The sequence below is a fragment of the Macaca mulatta genome, chromosome 6 (assembly GCF_049350105.2).
Source record: "Macaca mulatta isolate MMU2019108-1 chromosome 6, T2T-MMU8v2.0, whole genome shotgun sequence".
Classification (NCBI taxonomy): domain Eukaryota; kingdom Metazoa; phylum Chordata; class Mammalia; order Primates; family Cercopithecidae; genus Macaca; species Macaca mulatta.
Window position 1 is genome coordinate 175,823,153 of NC_133411.1, and position 20,369 is coordinate 175,843,521.

General features: G+C 39.1%; 1 protein-coding gene across 1 annotated transcript in view; it reads left to right on the forward strand.

The window, feature by feature from the left end:
• Nucleotides 1-1,314: 1,314 nt before the first annotated feature.
• Nucleotides 1,315-20,369, forward strand: part of LOC144329487 (teneurin-2-like) — a 396,411-nt gene continuing 377,356 nt past the window's right edge. The window contains exon 1 of the mRNA XM_077937434.1: nucleotides 1,315-1,790. The gene's annotated coding sequence lies outside the window, so the exon portion shown is untranslated. The remainder of the gene's footprint in view (nucleotides 1,791-20,369) is intronic.

Below are 20,369 nucleotides of genomic sequence, written 5' to 3' on the forward strand. Positions count from 1 at the left end.
GATCAATATTATTAATATTAGTACTATAAAGACATTGGCAAATTTCTGGCATGCAGTTTTTCAAGGTTTGTAGGTTTTTGAAGACAACAAGCTAGGTACAGCTTGAAGGCCAGAGGATGTTATCACCCAAACACCCACCAGGCCTTTACCTTGCTGTACTTGCCTAGCGTTCAGTTCATCCACACTCCTCATCCTATCTCCAGTGACTGAGGGCCAGACTGCAGGGTTTAGATTCTTGATGCATTGGGTACGATATACTAGCAGTCGGTAACATTCTGGGGCCTCGGTTTCCTCCTAGGGTGGAGGAAACAGGTTAAACAAAATACAGTGTCTGAACAGGTTAAAATCAGATAATTCATAGGCAACACATTTCACAGAGCCTGCACATGGTAAGTAAGCAATACTTGTTCAGCTGTTACTATTAAAACCACCAGGCCCTGCTGGATTTTCTGTTAATTACCCCGTAAACTGAAACAGCCTTTCCTGGGCTAAGAATTGTTTCTTTTGAAAGATTCTCTTTATGAAAAAAAGAGAAGTAACTCCTCTCTGAGGTCTGGAAGTCTAGCTTCCCCATCACTACGTTCTTGGGTGCGGGTTCAGGGCCACCGGGCAGCCTAGGTGAGGCAGGTGAGCAGCGGCTGAAGGCTCTGGAACCTTTGCTTCTCTCTGGAAGCTACAGAGCTCCGCTCTGCCCTGCTCTGCGTTCCTAACCCTGGAAGAAGCGGTCTGGGTGCACCAAGCACTGGACATGCTCGCGAGAGCCAGAGCAGGCTCGGGTCTTCCGCAGGACTAGAAGGCTTGCTGTGCTCTCCTGTTTGCAAAGACCTGGGTGTAGCTGTGGTGCATCGGGTTTCGCAGAGCGGATCCCTCTGTGCGTGCAGCCAGGGATCCATGCCTCCCCAGGCTAACCCTAGAGCCGAACTGAACTCTGAGTCGCCCGGGGTTCTCGCGCTCAGTTCTTGGAAACGCCCGGCTGGGATTTTCTCTGCAGACAAAGGGGTGCACGTGTCCCTGGCGCCCCTCTTTCTCAGCCGTCAGCCCCTCCCTGGCTGCGTACCCCGCAGCCACAGCAGCTGCAGCCCCAGCGCCACCACCCAACCCCGGCGCCCTGGGCCGGTGCGCGCTCTCGGGGCCCAGGGATTGGCTCGCACTCCCCATTCAGGGACCGCGAGGGCTGGCGGGCGGGCGGCGCACGGCGCGGTGTGTGTGTGTGTGTGTGTGTGTGTGTGTGTGTGTGTGTGTGCGCGCGCGCGCGCGCGCGTGTATGTGTGTGTGTGCGCGCGTGTGTTGTGCGGCGCGCGGGCGAGCGCGTGTGTGCGCGCGAGAGCTCGCGTGCGGGAGTCACTGGGTGTGCGTGCGTGTGTTATGGGTTTGATTCCAGAGCAGGTTGCACATTGGTCCTGGGTGGCTCGCAGGCTCAGGTCGTGCTTGGGCGTCCTCCTCCTAATCGTTTCCGAAGTAGCAGCAGCAGCACCACCACCACCACCACCACTAGCAGCAGCAGCCGCCGCGGCAACGTCGAGCTCAGCGGCACAGCAGGCAGAACTGTGCAGAAGCGAGCACCGTTTGGGGAGTCCGGGGGGCGGGTAAGAGGGAGGAGGGGGAAAGCCTGTCTTGGTCTTTGGGATTATTTTTTTCCCCTTCTTTCCCTCTCTCTCTCTTTCTTGAGGGTGTGTGTTGCCCCCTCGAAGTGAAGGAATTTTGCTCCAAAGCGAGCTGGGACCGAAGACTCTAGGCTAAGTTATCTATGTAGATGGTGTCAGGGAGCGAAGCTACTGACCAAGCTGCTGGTAAATGTTTTTCACTTCTTACTCTTTAATGCTTACGGCTTTTTTTTCCCTTTTCTTTCTTTCTTGTTTCCTTTCTGTTGCTTCTCATTCTGCAATCGCTCCTGAATCAGCTGCAGTTCTCTTTCTCTCTCTCCTTGCGTTTGTGCAGTTTACAACTTGTTTCATGGTTTTCTATGTATTTTTTTTCCTCCTTCATCCTCAGATGAATGCTGGAACATTTAAATTCGGCACTTCGGGAGGTCATCATTAGTTGCATGAGTTTCAGGGGGGAGGGGAAAGATTGCTAGAGCAGACTGTTATTTCCCTGCAGAAGGACTGCCGGTTTCTTTCTAATGTTCATCGCAATTATAGGGATTTTTTTTTAGGATGCATTTTAACGTTGCATTGCTGTTTAAGGTTATCGTTCTCCAGGATTACAATGCATTTGACTCAGTTTTGACAGCATGAGAGATGCCAGTGATTCCAGAACTACTGTATGGTACATGCTGGCTAAAATATTCAAAATTGCAGGAGGAATCATTTGCATTCCAAAAGAGAATTTCTTTAAAAATGCCGTTTTGCTTCACATTGCTACAGATTTGCAGGAGGCAATAATAGACACCACTACCCGTGTTGCTTGCAAAGATAATAAACATATAAGTGCTTTAGTGCATCACATACTGTCTTGGACTCCAGTGATTGAGCTATTGCTAAATTTACTTAATAATAAATTTAGGGCTGTGGAGAAAGAGGGAGATTGCTGGTGCTGTTTTATTCAAAATTGTGAGACACATACAGCAATCTCTCTCTTAGATCTTACTTGAAGTGGCATCTTGTCAATGGAGGGGGGGTTCTGCATACACATGGAATAAAATTATTTAAAATAGCCAGCATAATGAATGCAAATTGAACTCTAACTCTTTTCTTAAAAATAGAACTCACTTTGTAACTCTGGCTGCCAGGATCTGTTTTAAATATTATTTAAAAATTAATATACAACAGCTCCCTAATGCATTCATATCATTTAAAGTTCTTTGGAGGGTTCTTGATCATTACCATGTTTTATTTGTTTTGCTTTTTTCCTCTTAAGTTTTCAGTTCCAGTTCAGTAGAAAAACTGAAGGGCCAGTAAGTAAAGGCAAATCAGCAATTTAGAAAGGAATCAGTGTATAGTTGTAAAATTTCTGCTAAGCCATGGAAAAATGAACTAGTATAATGGCAGCTTAAATGGAGGAAGGGGGCCTCTGTGGTACAGCAGGTTGCAGTTTCTGCACATGGATCATCATCCTGAGAAACCCTGAACTCTAAACTGAGGTGAGGACATCCAGTTCAGGGATACTCTGAGACACATACATTCTACAGAGGGAAAATGTTGTTATTCAAGGAACCCTCCTTCTGCTAGATGGTTGCCACATCATAGAGCAGCAACTTATCTATGTGCAAAGAGTACGTTTGCAATAATACTCTTAAACTTTGTTTTAATGTAAACTTAACTAACGTTGGAAGAACTGCATGAAACAGTGAAGGCTGTTCAGCCCTGAAAAACAAAACAAACTGTAAATTAACTCAACTACTCAGGCCTTTTTTTATATAGAAAAAACCTACTCTAAGGCACCATGCAAATTCACCTGTTCTGGGTCCCCTGTGTTGACAAAAGCCTTTCTTAAAATTGTGAACAGAATTCTTAAGTCCTCAAGCTTATTTCTTCCTTTGTAGTCTGCTGAAAGTAATAAGGCATTTTATTTAGAATGAAAGCTCAGCTTATTCATGGATCCCTTGAGATGGCAATATTGCTGTTTTAAAATATTTTCATGGACCTTTGAATGTACTGTCTTGATCAGGTTAGTGGGGGGAACCCAGCTTGCATTCATTAAGACCACAGTTGTCTTTGAGTGAAGCATTTGTTTGTCTGGGTACTAAAGGAAAATGATTTCATATAGTAAACTTCAATCCTAAGAACCCAAGGCACCTAAAGCGTCAGGTTCCTTCATTCTAGGACCCAAACCAAAAAGCAATATACCCGATGCTGGGCAGCTGTATTATTTCTCTGGCATATTCCACAAACATGTGTATGAAAAGATAACTGACCAGGCTAAGGGCTTATTTTGCTAGGCTCATGGGGCAAGATTTCTAATTGTTATGTAACATATTCAGATCATGAATTTATTTATGAAACATCAAAATTAGCTTCAGTTTCAGTATCTTCACTAGACTCGAAGAGTATGAGTACGTTGATTTAAAGTACATTTTTTTCCTATTGAGGTTGTTTTTTTTTTACCCACCCACCCCTCTTTCTACTTCTAGTTTCCTGGCAACTTCTGAAAAGCTCTGAGAATTTGTGTTAAAATATTAAACATATCTACATTTTGGGTGTGATGCCAGGTTAGATTACTATTCAATCAACTGGATTCGTATTACTCTTACATCGTTTGGTGTGGTATCGTGTTTGTGGCTTGTTGATGGGTTTATTATGATAATAATTATTAAGTTTTTTTAAATTAAATCTTAACTAAGCTTATTTTAACTTTTTGTGCCTGGTGTTGATTTCAGGTTAATGTATGAAAATAATACTATCATCTTGATAGCCTTGCCTGGTAACTTGGATAGTTTCCTTTCAACTGGTCTTGTTAAATTTCAGCATGGCATTGGACTTACTGGGGAGAAGGTAACTTGGGGAGATGGCTATGTAGAAAGACAGGTATCTGAGACTGTTGATTCATGGAACTTGTTAATCGCATTTGGCTGTATTGTTAGAGTTCCTACTTTCATTTTGATAAGAACGAAGGTTTCTCTGCATGTATGAATCATTTATTATGCTACAGCTGCTGAATGTTTCTTAACATTAATTGCTATTTTTTTATTGTGCAATTGAAGGGAACTTTGAACTTCTTGTGTGTTTTTAAGGAAAACCTGTTTGGCTAGTTTTTTTCATTGTTTTCTTTCTGGGCAGATTAATTTTGAGAAGTGATTTCTGATGAAATATGGTCAAGGTCATTTCCAAGGGCCTTTTTATCCCTCCTCACTTGAGAACTAAAACTTAACAAGAAAGACAGACTTAAAGAGGCACCACTTAGCATCACCCTACTTAGCTTAAAGGGGGCAACGTGAAAAGCCTATGTTATTGTCTGTCATTACTTTGTGTAAAGCAACAGTTTTGTTCTTTGAACTGCTGGTTCCTAGCAGCCCTGATGAAATCACAAGGAGAAATCCCCAATTCTTCACTCATAGTATATACCAGATTCCCAACCTTCAGGGAACATTGCAAGACATATATATATATATATATATATATATGGGGAGGAGACATGTCTTTTGATACCTTCTCAGTGGTAGGGGACATAACAGTATTTGATTAAGCATGATATATTTTGTAACTACATAATACTCTGCTTTAAGTTTTGTGAAAGCAACAGTAATTTTGTGAGTCTTATTTGCTGAGAGCAAATAGTAGTTTTGTCAAAGTATTCTTTGTACTTCTGGTGTCTATTTTGCTTTATAAAGGGAATGTTCACATTGTTCAGTACTATGCACTATCAGCAACAGACATTTGAACAATTATTTTGGTTTGTTTTCTCTCCTTAACAAAGATAAGCCACTACTTAACATAATTATTTTAGCTGTTTTAAGAGTGTGTAATAAGAGGATAATATATCGGGTCCTGCTCATATTTCCAAAAGATTTCATAAAGTTATGGAGGCAGAAAATGTTTTCCCTAAAATTCATGTTACTCATGACTTCAGTCTATTTAAGGTATTATATACTACAATATGATTCTGAAACTGAAATGCTGCATCCTTTTTATGAATTCTTAATGGGAAAAAAATGAAGCACCTGAGAAATAGTTTGCAAACAAAGTTCTTTCGTTTTCACTGCCAGACTTTCATTGGCCCACCTCTCCTAAGTATAGAATTACGAGCCTTTTAGGTGAAAATAATGATCAGGGGAAAAAGTACAGTAATGTGCTTTTCGGCTGTACTATGAGTGAAAAGAGAGCAGGTGTTCTTACACTTTTCCTGTGAGTTTGGTCAAGAGAAACTGAAACCCAGTAACACAGCTAATATGTTAGAATAGAATCTATATTCCCCATAAAGATTTTCTTTTTCTACTGGACAATATGAATTGATCTTTGATGGAACAATTGACAGCATCCCTTATCTTATCAACACGGTGTAGCTCCTGCCAGAATGTTCGTGGTAGATGCTAAAGAACCACCTCTGTCTTGGGAAATATAACAATGCATTGTTTGAGGGGAAAGAGATGGTTTCCTTGAAAGTTGAGACTTCTCAGGACTTGACAGCAATTCTTTGAGAGATGCTTGACTCACCTGGATATTTGTTTAGATGACCTATGGAGAAAGCCCAGTATACTCTTCCATCTCTAATTTAGTTCTGCTACAGGTTTTTGGAACATAAATATGAAGTTTTCAGCTCATTCATTCTTACTATTACATGAGTTTATGATTTCTGGAATGTGATGCAGATCTATAAAGGTATAGAACCCAGCTTTCAAAAAGTCAGCCAATTTTACTGCTCTGGTGACTAAATTACTTAGCTGTACGTAAGCTTAAGCTTATTTGAAAAAATATTAGAAGTTTTGTATAATCTTTTCTGTTAATACGACTTTTGTAAAGTGCTTTTATTAAGTTATATAAAAGGGAGTTATGTACCTTATAAAATAAAGAACTCATTTATGAATTTGGTTCCAAAGAATAAGTCATTTCTTTTGTTTGTTTAGGTTTTGCAATTTTTAATTTACCTAGTAGGAGACAAGGACTAAAGCGGGAGGATGTGATTGGTGTGATGAAGATGAAATTGATACTAATGATAATATACCGATTCTAAATCTTGAGGTGGGACACATCAGGAGGATTGTCTTGGAAAAAAGTTTACATTTAAATATCATTTTTATTATTGCTTAGAACTTCACTGATACTCAATATTTTGACATCTCTCCTACTTCAATTAGAAGAATAAGAGTCTATGTGGAAAAAAAATGCTACTAAATAGAAATGATTTTTGGCAGAGGTTAAAAAATCTCATATTGTGAAATAATTATTTCAGAAAATTGTATAAGCTGCTTGCTATATTTGTAACATGTTTTTTTTTTAAAATCACTTCGAAATTTTGTTGTAAATGTTGGAAATAGTCAAGTTAGGTTCCTAGATTGTTTCTAAGAATAAAACTGTACCATGAAAGAAGATAGCTATATTCATACATATGGCTAGTCCAAACAGTAAATATCTACATAGCTAAAATCATATTTATTGCTAGATAACTCCTTGCAACAGACTTTCTGATTTTAATTATGATAATTTTTCTAAGCCATTTCATATGTAAGAGTATATAGTTATATACTACATATTTCAGTAGAAATCACTTAGAAGAAACATAGGCAAATGAAAGCTATAGGAAAGTATATTTTAGTCTTTATTTTTAAAAAATTCCTTTGGTAAGCAGTTTTTGGATTCCCAAGACAGGCCATGTACTGAGCTAAATCTGATGGTAAAAGTAATCTAATGCCAAAAGAATGTCTAACAAAGTAAATGCCAGTAGGGGTGGGTCCCTTTTGAAAAAAATACAAATAAAGACTTTTGCTCTTTGTGTCTAAAGCATATTAGAAAGGTGGTTGGGTTTTATTTCATTTTGGGTTTTTCTCAGGCAGTCATTGTATACAACTATCCACACATCCTCTGCCTTCCAGTGTGTCCAGCTCATTTCTATTCATGGAGCCTGGTGTGATATGATATCTGGAATTGGAGACCTAAGTCAAGGTTTGGCACTGCTGGCATGGATTCAACAGAGGCCCGAGAAAAGGGCAGTGTGAATTAGTGGGAAGAGGATGCAGACAAGAGGAAAATTTATTCTGTAGTTGGCCACCATTTTCCTACAGTAATGATTCTGCCGCCAGTTTTATTTTTAACCTCACTGAAACTTCTTGAGAAGGCACAAACTGGCTTCTCTATATTTTAACCCTATGAATAATAACGTAATTATTAGAAAAGCATTTCACAGTGGTTAGGGCTCCACAACTTGTGTGACCCAGCATCTAATTTTTCTCTTCTCTAATCCTGTTTATATATCCCCACACATAATCAGACGCAGTCAGATGAAACCAATTACTAAAGGAAAAAAATCAAATTTATTTATTATATTTATTGGATGTGTCTGTTGCTTAATTATCCATTGGCAAATTTACATGTGGCCACAGAGAGGGCTGTGGATGAGTGTGGAAAATGATCAATCATCACTTCTCACAGTCTAGAGGAGGCTACCAAGAAAGCGGGGTTGGGGGGGGGGGCGGGGAAGGATCCTTTCTCATTCCTGTCAAAGTGAGAATCTAAAAACTGAAAGTCATCACCCAAAAAAAGTGACAGGCGTTTGGCTTGACATAGAAAAATCTCAAAAAGATTGAGAGTTACCAAAGTTTTCGTAACCACCTGATGTAATGTTAGGAAGAAAGGAAGGTGCTGTGTACTCTTTGGAATAAATAATGATTTAGATGTTCAAAGATGTGTGTTGGAAAAGCAGCTCAAATGATCTAACAAAGCAGATCGCCAAGTACATCCCTCAGCTGTACTTTTGGGGACAAAGATGGAAGGATGGGGGGTGGGATGAGATAAGGTGAGCATGAAGGACAGGTGAGGTGCAAAACAGTGTTTGCAAAATTTTATTGACCATTATGAATAACTCAAGTGAGCAACGCAAAGCCGGAGATAGCACCACTAGCACAGTGAATTAAAATAGATTTTGTGCTGGCCTTACAGTGTAAGGACATACACAGACTTATTTTGGGACTTGTATGTTTTGGTTAAAAAAATTCCTCATCACAACCGAAAATGGTTTTCTTCTCTTTTTTTACTCTGCTCTCAGTTTAATGGGATCAATCTTGAGCACACATTATTTTGTATTTTTTTCCCCACTTGTTATCATCATACATTTTTGGAAATTTATCAATGTAGAAATTTCCCTTTAAAGTAGGTAATAACTGGAATAACTACCCTTTCAAGGAAATATGGCAAGGTTAGATTGTTGTAAGAGGTGTATCTTATTTATATAATTCTTCAGTTCCAGGGACCACAAAATCTTTAAAGTCCATCCCATTCATACTCCCAAATTTGAAAGTATATATGAACTTCAGGGAGGAAAACAAACTACTGTTGAACTTGAGACATTTGGAAGCTGTCCTGTAGGAATTACTGAATGAAACATGTTTTAAGAACTGTGGCACACCATTATTGCATAATTTAGAGAAGTCACTGGGTAAATTATGACTTATTGTGAATTACCATTTATTTGTAGAAGCTACCATTCAATTCAAGCGTTGTAGATTATCCTGTTGTCACCATTGGCTACAGAGAAATTAAAAGGGCACCATGAATCTTGGGAGTGGTTTGATGCTGTGGACTTAGCAAGAAAATATTAGAGAAGAGCATTTTTTTTGTATTTGTTGTAATGTATATCTTAAAAGTTATTCTGTAATAGAAGTTATTACAGAATAAAAGTTGCTCTCAGCAGGATTCATTGCAGAAGCCAAACAGTAAATAGATAGAGAGCCTGAACTCTTCTTCCTACAGCAGTGATTTTTCACTCAGCTATTCCCTAAGGCCACCGTAGGTGTATGAGGGGCACTGGTTCTTTTTATATGATTTGTGTATGTTCCCATAGATTGTGAAGTCTATTCCTGGGCAATTTTCAAGTTAAAATTGTGTTACAGCTACCCTGAAGGTTGTCATTTCTTGGTTTTTCTCTTGTCAGTCAATTCATAAGTGTTTATTAAGCCCCCATGGGGTGTACACAGAATCATACACAGTTTGGGGGGGTATGTGTTTGTGGATGATTGCTGTCTGCTCTAGAAGCAAAAGTACTATTGTGTGCGTGCATGTGTGTGTCTGTGTGCATATGCATAAAATAGTATTTTAATCACAGAAGTTTAGTAGGGGTATATGTGTGTGTGTGTGTTTAGAACTCCAAATGTATTTACTCTGAGAAAAGCATAGCTTCAGGTGAGGTCAAGGATATAACTTCTCAGTTTTCTTCTTTTTTTTTTTTTAAATTGAGATATCTAATAACAGACATGATTAAGTAAAGGGTAAAGCCAGAGGGTCAGTATTAAGCTGTGTATCCTTGCCAGGAAGATTCAGATCATTGTTCACATCTGGGTTTCAGAGTAAGGACAAATTCCGATGCTGGTCATTTTTAGGATGTGCCGGTTGCCTGTGTAAATTTAATCAGTGAATAGATAAATGACTCCATGCCCCTAAGCTGTCAATTTACATTTTTCATGAGCAATGAATCAATTTATGATTCACTTTTATTTCAAAAAGGGGTTTTGGAAAAATGATAGGAACTGAGAAGGAGAGAAAATTTTCAAGTATTCCCCAAATGCTCCATGGATGAAAAATGTTCTCTAAAGGATTGTATTTCCCTGTTGAACTTGAAAGCGTGTAGTGAATATGTAGGTTCTGGGATTTACTTTCCAAAACTTATTCGCACTCTTAGATTCATCTTTTATCAATCATTTGTGGGAAGGGTAATATTCTTGAAAAGCACCAGGTGAATAGCTCTGAAAGTGGATGGCAAAGGAGGAGTGCTTGGCGGCACTGACCCTTTCCACAGCCCCAGGTAATAGCTTCCTAGACTTGGGCAGGCAGCTCCAACTTTTGATATCACCGTCAGGCTCTTGATTAGTGCTCATTTTGACTGTGATTTTCAAGATGTACATATCTCAATTCCAGTAAATCATAGCTAAGTCATCAAAATTTCCTTTCCATCTTCTGTTCCTTGTTGATCTGAATCAGAGAAGCAATGGCTGGAAAGGAAAAAAAAAAAAAAAAAAAAGAAAGAGCTTTTGCTGATGTGTTCCTTATTTCAACTTTGATTCAGCTCTTTTCCTGTTGGGTTTCTAAAGGATTTATGAGATTGTTTATCTCTTACTGCCAGTCCTTCTGAATGCAGTCTTTTTGATGAAGGAATATTATTTACCACTCACCAAATTGCAAATTGCAAGATCTCTTAATTTATTTTCCCATAGTTTATATAATTAACCAACACAGAATACATTTGTGCAATTTGAATTATTATTTTTGATTCTGTGATCAGGTCGTGTTCTCTCTTGTTAAGGTAGAGACCAATTCTGGCTAACGTAGGTGGAAAAGAAATGTGTTAGAAGGATATTGAGAATAACAGAGTCACCAAAATAAGATATAGAAACAGGCATTTCTCCTTCTGCCCCTGAACACTGGCCTGGCTGGAGCCCTCCATGTCCCTCACACTGGAAACCCATTTCCATTAGCATCACCCACAGGGCTGCCCTAGAAATGTGGCTGCTTGCACAACGCCTGCAAGAAACTCACCCCCATCCTTGTTTCTGAGGCTCCCTGGCTTACCACTGAAACTTCCAAGCTGGTGCACCCACCAGTTTGGCTTTGTATTGATTGAGTGTCCACTCCGTTTATACTAGGCAGTCTGGGAAACTGAGAGTCTGCCCCTTACATATTATATAATGAGAACCAAAGACTTTGACTTCCTGCAAGATAAATATGATGAGATTCCCTCAAAATAAAAAGTACAGGGGAAGTCAACAAAACAGATTAGATTCTTTTTTCTTTTCTTTTCTTTTCTTTTTTTTTTTTGTCAGAGTCTCGCTCTGTGGCTCAGCCTGGAGTACAGTGGTGCAATCTCGGCTCACTGCAACCTCTGCCTCCTGGGTTCAAGTGATTCCCCTGCCTCAGCCTCCCAGTGGATAGGATTACAGGCATGTGCCACCACACCAAGCTAATTTTTTTTTTTGAGACGGAGTCTCTCTCTGTCACCAGGCTGGAGTGCAGTGGCACAATCTCGGCTCACTGCAACCTGCGCCTTCCAGGTTCAAGCAATTCTCCTGCCTCAGCCTCCCAAGTAGCTGGGACTACAGGCACACACCATTATGCCCAGAGATGAGATTTCACCATGTTCTCGATCTCCTGACCTCGTGATCTGCCCACTTTGGCCTCCCAAAGTGCTGCAGTTACAGGCGTGAGCCACAGTGCCTGGTCCACACTAGGCTAATTTTTGTATTTTTTGTAGAGATGGGGTTTTGCTATGTTGTCCAGGCTGGTTTCGAACTCCTGACCTCATGTGATTCTTCCACCTCAGCCTCCCAAAGTGCTGGGATTACAGACGTGAGCCACTGCACCTGACCCACCCCCCCAAAATATTTACCATTATTCCTTACATGGAGAATAACCCGTAAGGATCTTAGGGAATGGATAGTAAGTGTGTCAGAGTGTGAACTTAAAAGCTTAAGAGCAATGAGAACTTCTCTGTTGCTGAAAATGAATTGAAAGGCATTCTAGATGATAAAGGTATTAAGTCGAATGCTTTTCATTTTAGCACACACAGATCTCAAATATGTTGGTCATGTAGAATTCCTTTTTTTTTTTTTTTATCATCAAGAGTCATGTTAAAATGCTATCTACTTGAACTCTGCTCATTTTGAAGTTAAAGATAATTCACCTGGAATGGGCTGATGTTTGCCTATGTATAAATACACAAAGAAAGCACATTAATCATAGGAATTCTGGATAATGTATCAGAAGAATGTTTCATTTCTGCTTATAAATTAGTAATAAAGTAGTAATGTGGGACTTGAAAAAAAAACCGCATTTGATTTTTCTATAGTTTAGACTCTCTGGTTCAAACAGGTCTTCCTCACTAAATTATTAGTAAACCTACTGAAGTGCAGGACCCACCTAAGTAATCCACATCTCTAGTAAAATTTCTGCATTTGAAGGCTCAGCCTTTAATTCTTCAATTCGAAATTAATTTATTTATCCTTCCATCACTGTCTCCCACGGATTTTGAGAATTAATTAGAAACAAAATCACTTTCAGTCCTTGGATGTTACATTCTGTGCTGAAAAAATATGAGATACTGAAGTGTTATTAATAATGACAAAGGTTCATCCAATAAAATAATCCGGCTGGCTGAATTCTCACATGGTTGGTATTTTCTAATATAAATTACTGTAGGATTAAATAGTTAAATATTGAATATTGTCTCATTTAATGCAGTTCCATGAAATATTAATGATAATGATGGTTCTCCAGTTTGGGGAATTCGGAGATGGTTTTTTACTGACTAATAGCTTTGGCCGGAAACATAATACATTTTACAAAATGATAATGAAGATATTTAAATGAAGGTGAAACAGGAAATAAATGTCCACTAAACTTATAGATTTCAAATAGGTGAACTGTCACAAAAATTTTTTACTCTTCTGTTAGATAGTTTACTTTTTGTTCTAACAACAGCACTGTGATCATTTTTGTATAGCTTTGAGAATTTGTTAAAAAGAACAGATTTACCCTATTAGGCTGTTGAAGAGAAAAGTTGTTGATGTCGTTTAGTTGGTATGAGGGGTAAAAGTCTGAAAATTGGATTGGGCTTTGAAAGAAGGCTGGTCATGTTGAGTGTGACAGTTGAATTGGGATTGTGCATGAAGTTAAAAAAGAAAGAAAGCAAAAGAGAAAAAAAAGGAAAGAGTGAAAGAGAGAATGAAAGATAAATATTGATAGAATAGTCCAACTGAAATGCCTGAGGCCTGCTTGGAATTGAATTTTGAATGCATAGAACAAAAATGTTTCAATTAAGTCTTTTAGTTCAAGTTATTTGGTTTGGTGTTTTGATTTGATTTTTTTTTTCAAATCTTCCTGTTTTGACTTTTCTTCATGTTCTTGATTCTGTGAGCTTATATCTCAATGTAGGGGATGAAAAACTAATGACAGATAGTGTACATGACTGTTGTTGAAACATTTTTTCAACATGAATAGAGAACAAGAACATATACCAGTACATCAAATTGATTTAAATCAGATATTTGTGTGTGTATTTTTTTTTTCTCCAGGGGGAAACTTTAATGTTTTGTGAGACAATTTTATTTAAAATTGCAGTTATCCTTGTTACAGACCTAGTAATTTAGCAGTTGAAAAGCTCCCTTTTGTGTTCTGTGTAGTTAATGTATGTGATGGGAGAGAATATGTATTATTTTTTTAAATGTTTGGGGGTTGTATTCTTTTAGCACAAACTTATTCCTTGATAAAGGAGCTGGCTATAATTTGCAGAAATGACTGTTTCTTTTTCTTTAGTTGTTGGATAATTGCTCTTTGTATACACTGTGAAAATGTTCATATAGCCCAGTGACAAAGCCTAGCAGATGCACTTGCAATTATCTGGAATTTAAGTAAATTTTGCATCTGATACACACAAAGCAAACGCTTTGTCCAAGCAGGCTCACATACTGGCATGTGGATTGCTGTGAATACAATGAGTAGATTTTTAATGGAAAACAAATGGAACTATTAGTAAGTCTTGTCTTTTACTTGAAAAGACACCAGCTTTAGGCATGGCCTCCAACTTATTCATATTCATAGTTGGTTTGGTTCTCAATATGACCTTTAAAACTGAAAAAAAAATTTAAATGTTTAAAACAAAATGTGTAGCTGTGTCTTTCTTGGAGTAACATTTAGAGATTTCTGGAAGAGAAATGGTGAAATAAATATCTGTTTTATATTCCAATTTTTTTTTTTTTTTTTTTTTTTTTTACTATTAAGAAGGGCATTCAATTGTTACGACTTTTAAAATGTAAAAGGGGATTTCATATATAAATAAATCATGCTATAGACAAAAGATAATTACAATGTTACTTTAACAACCTCAATTCACAAGAGAGACCATAAGAAGGAATATATAATGGGTCCAAATTCTACTTTTTATTGTAAACAAAGGAGATCTAACCAGAGGAATAGTTTTCCGCAAAAGCCACTTTTCCGAGGTTTGTTTGAGATTAATCCTTTCCACTGTGTATTTTTTGTTGTTGTCAGACTTACATAAGTGAGATCTTTGAAGGCTTAATCTTTTTCTCTGTATTTATTCTTTTTTTTTTTTTTTTTTTTTTTTTGAGACGGAGTCTCGCTCTGTCGCCCAGCCCAGGCTGGAGTGCAGTGGCGCGATCTCGGCTCACTGCAAGCTCCGCCTCCCGGGTTCACGCCATTCTCCTGCCTCAGCCTCCCGAGTAGCTGGGACTACAGGCGCCCACAACCGCGCCCGGCTAATTTTTTGTATTTTTAGTAGAGACGGGGTTTCACCGTGGTCTCGATCTCCTGACTTTGTGATCCGCCCGCCTCGGCCTCCCAAAGTACTGGGATTACAGGCGTGAGCCACCGCGCCCGGCCCATTCTTAGAAAATATTAAATGTATGGAGCTACTTGGATTTTCTTAAATGCCTTTAGGTCTTTTGGGGAGTTTAAATTATTTTTACTTTCAATGAGAGGGTTACAAATAAATGGTCCTGTAGACATTGTATTTCATAGTTTGAAGGTGCTCCATGTCATTCCAGCTTTTGAATGAGGCAAATTTCAAAAGTATTTCAGGCCACATAAAGGCGGGCCTACCTTGACCACTTTCTGCTTTCTTCTCAATCTAAACTGGAATCTAATAATAACAAGAGATCTCTTCAAATTCTTTGAAGAATCAGGAGCTCCCAGGGGGTCTAAGGGTGGAGTTAGTGTTTGAAAAAAGTGGATTTGGGAAGAAATTTTGAAGACAGAAAGGGTGAGCCTGACAGAAGTATTTCAGGCTCTGAATTAAAATGAGCCAGATGTGCTGCTGCTGGAATATCCTTCCTACACAAATATGCCTCCACCTTAACCACTTTTCCAAAAACAAAACATAAAGCTTCCTCAGCTAAGTACTTTTTATAGAATTTCAAAAATGACAAAACGTGCTCAGTTGCGCATTGCCAGATTATTCTGTGTGGCCCACAATCTCCCCCTTGCCATGCCTGGCCTTTCCCCTCTCCCCTCCCCCACTCCTGCTTACATTTCTTAAACTATTGTAGGCTATCTTTAGGCTTGGAGAGGAACCAGGTGCTTTCCTTCGTATTTAAGCAACTTGCTATTTTGAAATTCCCATAGAGAACTGTGGGCATTTTTAGTTCTGTGTCTTGAAGCATCCTTTTCCCTTTCTGAAGGAGAAGCTGCTTACATAATACCCAGAAGCGGACCCTTGGGAACTGCAGAGCTATTTTATGGATATTTTGCAAGAAAAGGAACGCTAAAGCTCCAGTGTCCTGTGTGCCCGCCTGCGAGGGTCTCCACTGGAGATATTTGCATAGTAGCAGATTCTCAGAAGGATAAATATATACAAATCCATCTTTCAAATAGGAAAGAATCCGTAGGAAGCTGCACCTAGGAGGGCGAGAGCCCACTAATAACTCAGCCCGAAAGAGCTTCTTGAACAATTCTAGAGCCAGGACCCAACTGTCAGCAGAGCTTGCCAGGGAGACAGATGCTGCGGTTGGAAGACAGTTTTCCTCAGTTAGATATTTTGTTCTTGTAGATGGCCAACCATGACTCATGGGGAAAACAGGAGAGAGAGGGAGAGGAGAAAAGAAGAGTAAATTAATCATTTTATTAATCTCTATTTAGAATTCAGTCATGTAAGTAAATGTCAACCCGGTGAACTTTCCATGAAACTAGAAGTGTTGTAAAGACAGTTTCAGGGTTTTAAAGTTATGCCAGGTGATAAAGGCGTCTAATTTAACCTGCAGATTAAATAACCGACACAATTTCAGGAGGATATCTGTGGGAAATAGTAATGTAGGAATTATCTGATAATCCGGCTCAAAGGAAGCATGCTTTTGAAGAATTGAAAGGACATGAATTATTATTTTTTTGTGTGAGAGATGATAGGTTTGTTCCCTGTTCTCCCTATATTTGTGTATGTTTATTTATATTTGTGTGTGAAAGATGATCTTTTTTCACTATTCTTTCTTTTTTCTTCCTCTACCTCTCTCCCCATTATGTCTGTGTGTACCTATGTGCATATATATGACACATATACACATATCATACCTACACAGCTGTGTTACATTCAGCCAGGTTACCTCTGCACCCTGATATATCAACTTTCATCTACATTTATCACTCACTTCCAGATCTCCTCTGTAGCTACATGCAGTTGATTAGGTAAAAGCAGAATATCTGCTTTGTGAAAGATTCAGTTTTTTGTCACGCATGCCGATTGCCAGATTCTGATTTCCTTCAAATTCCCAGAAAGGGGCTAATATTGTGGGCGATCATCTTAGCTTCCTCTATTTTTCTCTTTTTTAAGATTTCTCATTTCCTTTGAAAATAAACAAGAGGAAAGTTTGGCACAGTATCCCTGATTCTCATTTGTTTGGGGCTGAGTATTTCAGGCTCCCCGTGAGCCAAGTTTATTTCATAGATCTACTCTGTAGGTCTCTGAAACTGGAATAAGTTATGCGTTTGAGTGCCTGACAGCAGCCCCTATGCCAAACTCTTGATATGCCATCTTTCTGATGGAGTCCCAGAAGTGTCCCTTTTTAGATACGCATGTTCTTTGTGAGCTGGAATGGCAGATTGCCAAAAGGTGTATGTTTGGGGGAAAGGCAGACTTTTATGTTATTCTTTCCTACAACTGGTTATTTGGAGGGTACTCTAGGAACTGAAAATCACAGCTGTGGATCCAATTTAGAGAGTGTAATTCACAACTGACGTGTGGAAGAGGGAGCTTGCCATCTTGAGCCACCCTGCTTGTCTGGCCAATATGGAACTGTCTGAGATGAGGCTCTTCACCTCGAGGTCTACGTGTCTTTCACTGTATCTCATGTCAGATCAAGCACTAAGAGACTATCCTATCAATTTGTAGCACTCCCTGGAGAACTTTGGGTCTTGAAAACTGTGGGTCATATTGATCCTTGAGTGAAGGTGGTTGCATTTCTTCTAAGGTTTATCAAAATAATAATGACCTTTTTCATTTATCTGTTTCAGACACTTATTTGAGAATGCACAAAGATGGATGATTCTTGCACAAGTGTCAGAGAGGTTGCTATATTTCACATGGCCTTGCACATATGTAGTATGTGCTTGATAAATATCTGTTGAGTAAAAGAAACATATATGTCTTTTCCTTTAGGAACACAGAAAAAATGTACCATGTGATTATATTTTAAATTTTTTTCTTTATTTCTTTTTTCTTCTTCTTCTTCTTTTTTTTTTTTTTTTTTTTTTTTTTTGAGACAGAGTCTCACTCTGTCGCCCAGGCTGGAATGCAGTGGCACAATCTCGGCTCACTGCAAGCTCTGCCTCCCAGGTTCACGCCATTCTCCTGAGTAGCTGGGACTACAGGTCCCCACCACCACGCCCAGCTAATTTTTCTTGTAGTTTTAGTAGAGACAGGATTTCACTGTGTTAGCCAGGATGGTCTGGATTTCCTGACCTCGTGATCCGCCTGCCTCCGCCTCCCTAAGTGCTAGGATTACAGGCGTGAGCCACCACACCTGGCCTCATGTGATTATTTTTAAACCGTAATTGGTTGAATGAGTTAGAGGCGGGCGGATCACCTGAGGTCAGGAGTTCAAGACCAGCCTGGCCAACATGGTGAAACCCCATCTCTACTAAAAATATAAAAATTAGCCGGGCATGGTAGCAGGTGCCTGTAATCCTCAGCTACTCAGGACGCTGAGGCAGGAGAATTGCTTGAGCCTGGCAGGCGGAGGTTGCAGTGAGCCGAGACGCACCATTGCACTCCAGTCTGGGCGACAGGGCAAGACTCAGTCTTAAAAAAAAAAAAAAGGTTTCTATTCTCTTATAAATGAGGAAGTTGTCACAAATAAGATGGACAGACAATATTGAAAAAATACATGTTGAGGGAATTAGGATTAATACAGTCCTTGAATCGGTTGCCCATCAAATACTTAATATAAGGATATTTTAAATAATATTTTTATTTTTATGATTCAAATTAACTAAACAATTTGCTAGTGACCTTATAAAGATTATCAAAAGAATAATTTTTGGTTGGGCGTGGTGACTCACACCTGTAATCCCAGCACTTTGGGAGGCCGAGGCAGACAGATCAGGAGGTCAGGAGATCGAGACCATCCTGGCTAACATGGTGAAACCCCGTCTCTACTAAAAATACAAAAAAATTAGCCAGGCGTGGTGGGGGGCGCCTGTAGTCCCAGCTACTCGGGAGGCTGAGGCAGGAGAATGATGTGAACCTGGGAGGCAGAGCTTGCAGTGAGGCAGCCACTGCACTCCAGCCTGGGCGACTGAGCGAGACTCCGTCTCAAAAACAAAACAAACAAACAAACAAACAAAAACCCAACCAAACAAACAAAACTAAACAAAAAAAACCAGTTACATGAAATTAAAATGCCTGCATCCATAAATAAAGTTTATTGGAATATGACCATACTGTTCAATTGCATATTTTCCATGGATATTCCACTACAACAGCAGTGTTAGTTAGTGTGGCTCTCGAGCTTTTCAGTTTATTAAATGTTTTAGTGTCTACTATTTGGCCCTTTACAGAAAAGGTTTGCTGGCCTTTACCTAATGTGTGGTTTGCAGAGGTTAAAGGGCTATGAGACAAAGCCTGTGCTCATTTTTCTGAGTTCACACACTATTGATTCCTCCTTCCCTATGGTGTATTTCTGGTCAAGGGAAACCAGATTCACTAATAGACACTCAAGAAACATGTATGAAATTCTATGATATATCAGAAACCATGCCCAGGGCTGGGATTAGAAAAATGAGAGAACAAAACATCTGCCCACCATGCCAGCGAAGACCTACCGGTATTAAGAAGCAATCACAAAACAAACACTTCAATATGAGGTGTTACATCAATTACAGAATAGTTACCAAGAAGAACTGATATTTATCGATTCAATATTCTAAGCACTTTACACATATAATCCTCAAAAGAGTTCTATGAGATTATTATATTAACCTCATTCTTTTTAAGAGTAGAAAACTGAAGTCAAGAGATTTTATGGAATAAAATTTCTTTATCTGAATACTTAAGTGATGGAACAAAGATAGAGAATCCAGGCCACATGACTCCAGAACGTTCCTCTTAGCCATTATGCTATAGGGCTCTCTCTGAAGTGCATACAGCATATTTTATAAATACAGTATACTCTGGATGTGGCATAAATGGGTAGCTTCTTATGCTTAACTAAAACGTAAAGAATTAGCCTGAATGAACATGGCAGAAAGAAGAAAGTTAGATCAGGTATCATACACAAAAGTACAGAGACCAGAGAGAGCAAGATGGATTTAGGGAAAAGCAGGTGCATCCATTCACTGTGTCTGAGAAACAGCATCAGGGAGGACAGTGCTGGAAACTGCAGGCATCAATTCATCCATTGAGTCATTGATCAACTCAGGGAACATTTACTGACTTATGCTAAGTGCCGGGGGTACTAATTTCAGCACTGGGGTAGTAAATAAGCATAGGGTTTATAGGCCAGTGAGATGTGCTAAACAAAAACATAAGTAAGCAAAAGATAAATATAATTTCAGAAAATAATAAGGACTTTTAAACTAGAGAGAGTGATATATATGTACGTAAATGAACATCTATGTGCATGCATGCACTGGTTAATTTAGATAAGGCATGCAGAGCAGACTTCTTAAAATGTGTGACATTTGAGCTAAGACTTTGGTAACAAAAAAGAATGAGGCACTTGTTGCATCTTTTCAGGCAAAAGGAACAATACATGCAAAAGCGTGATGTGGGAATACAAGTGGAAT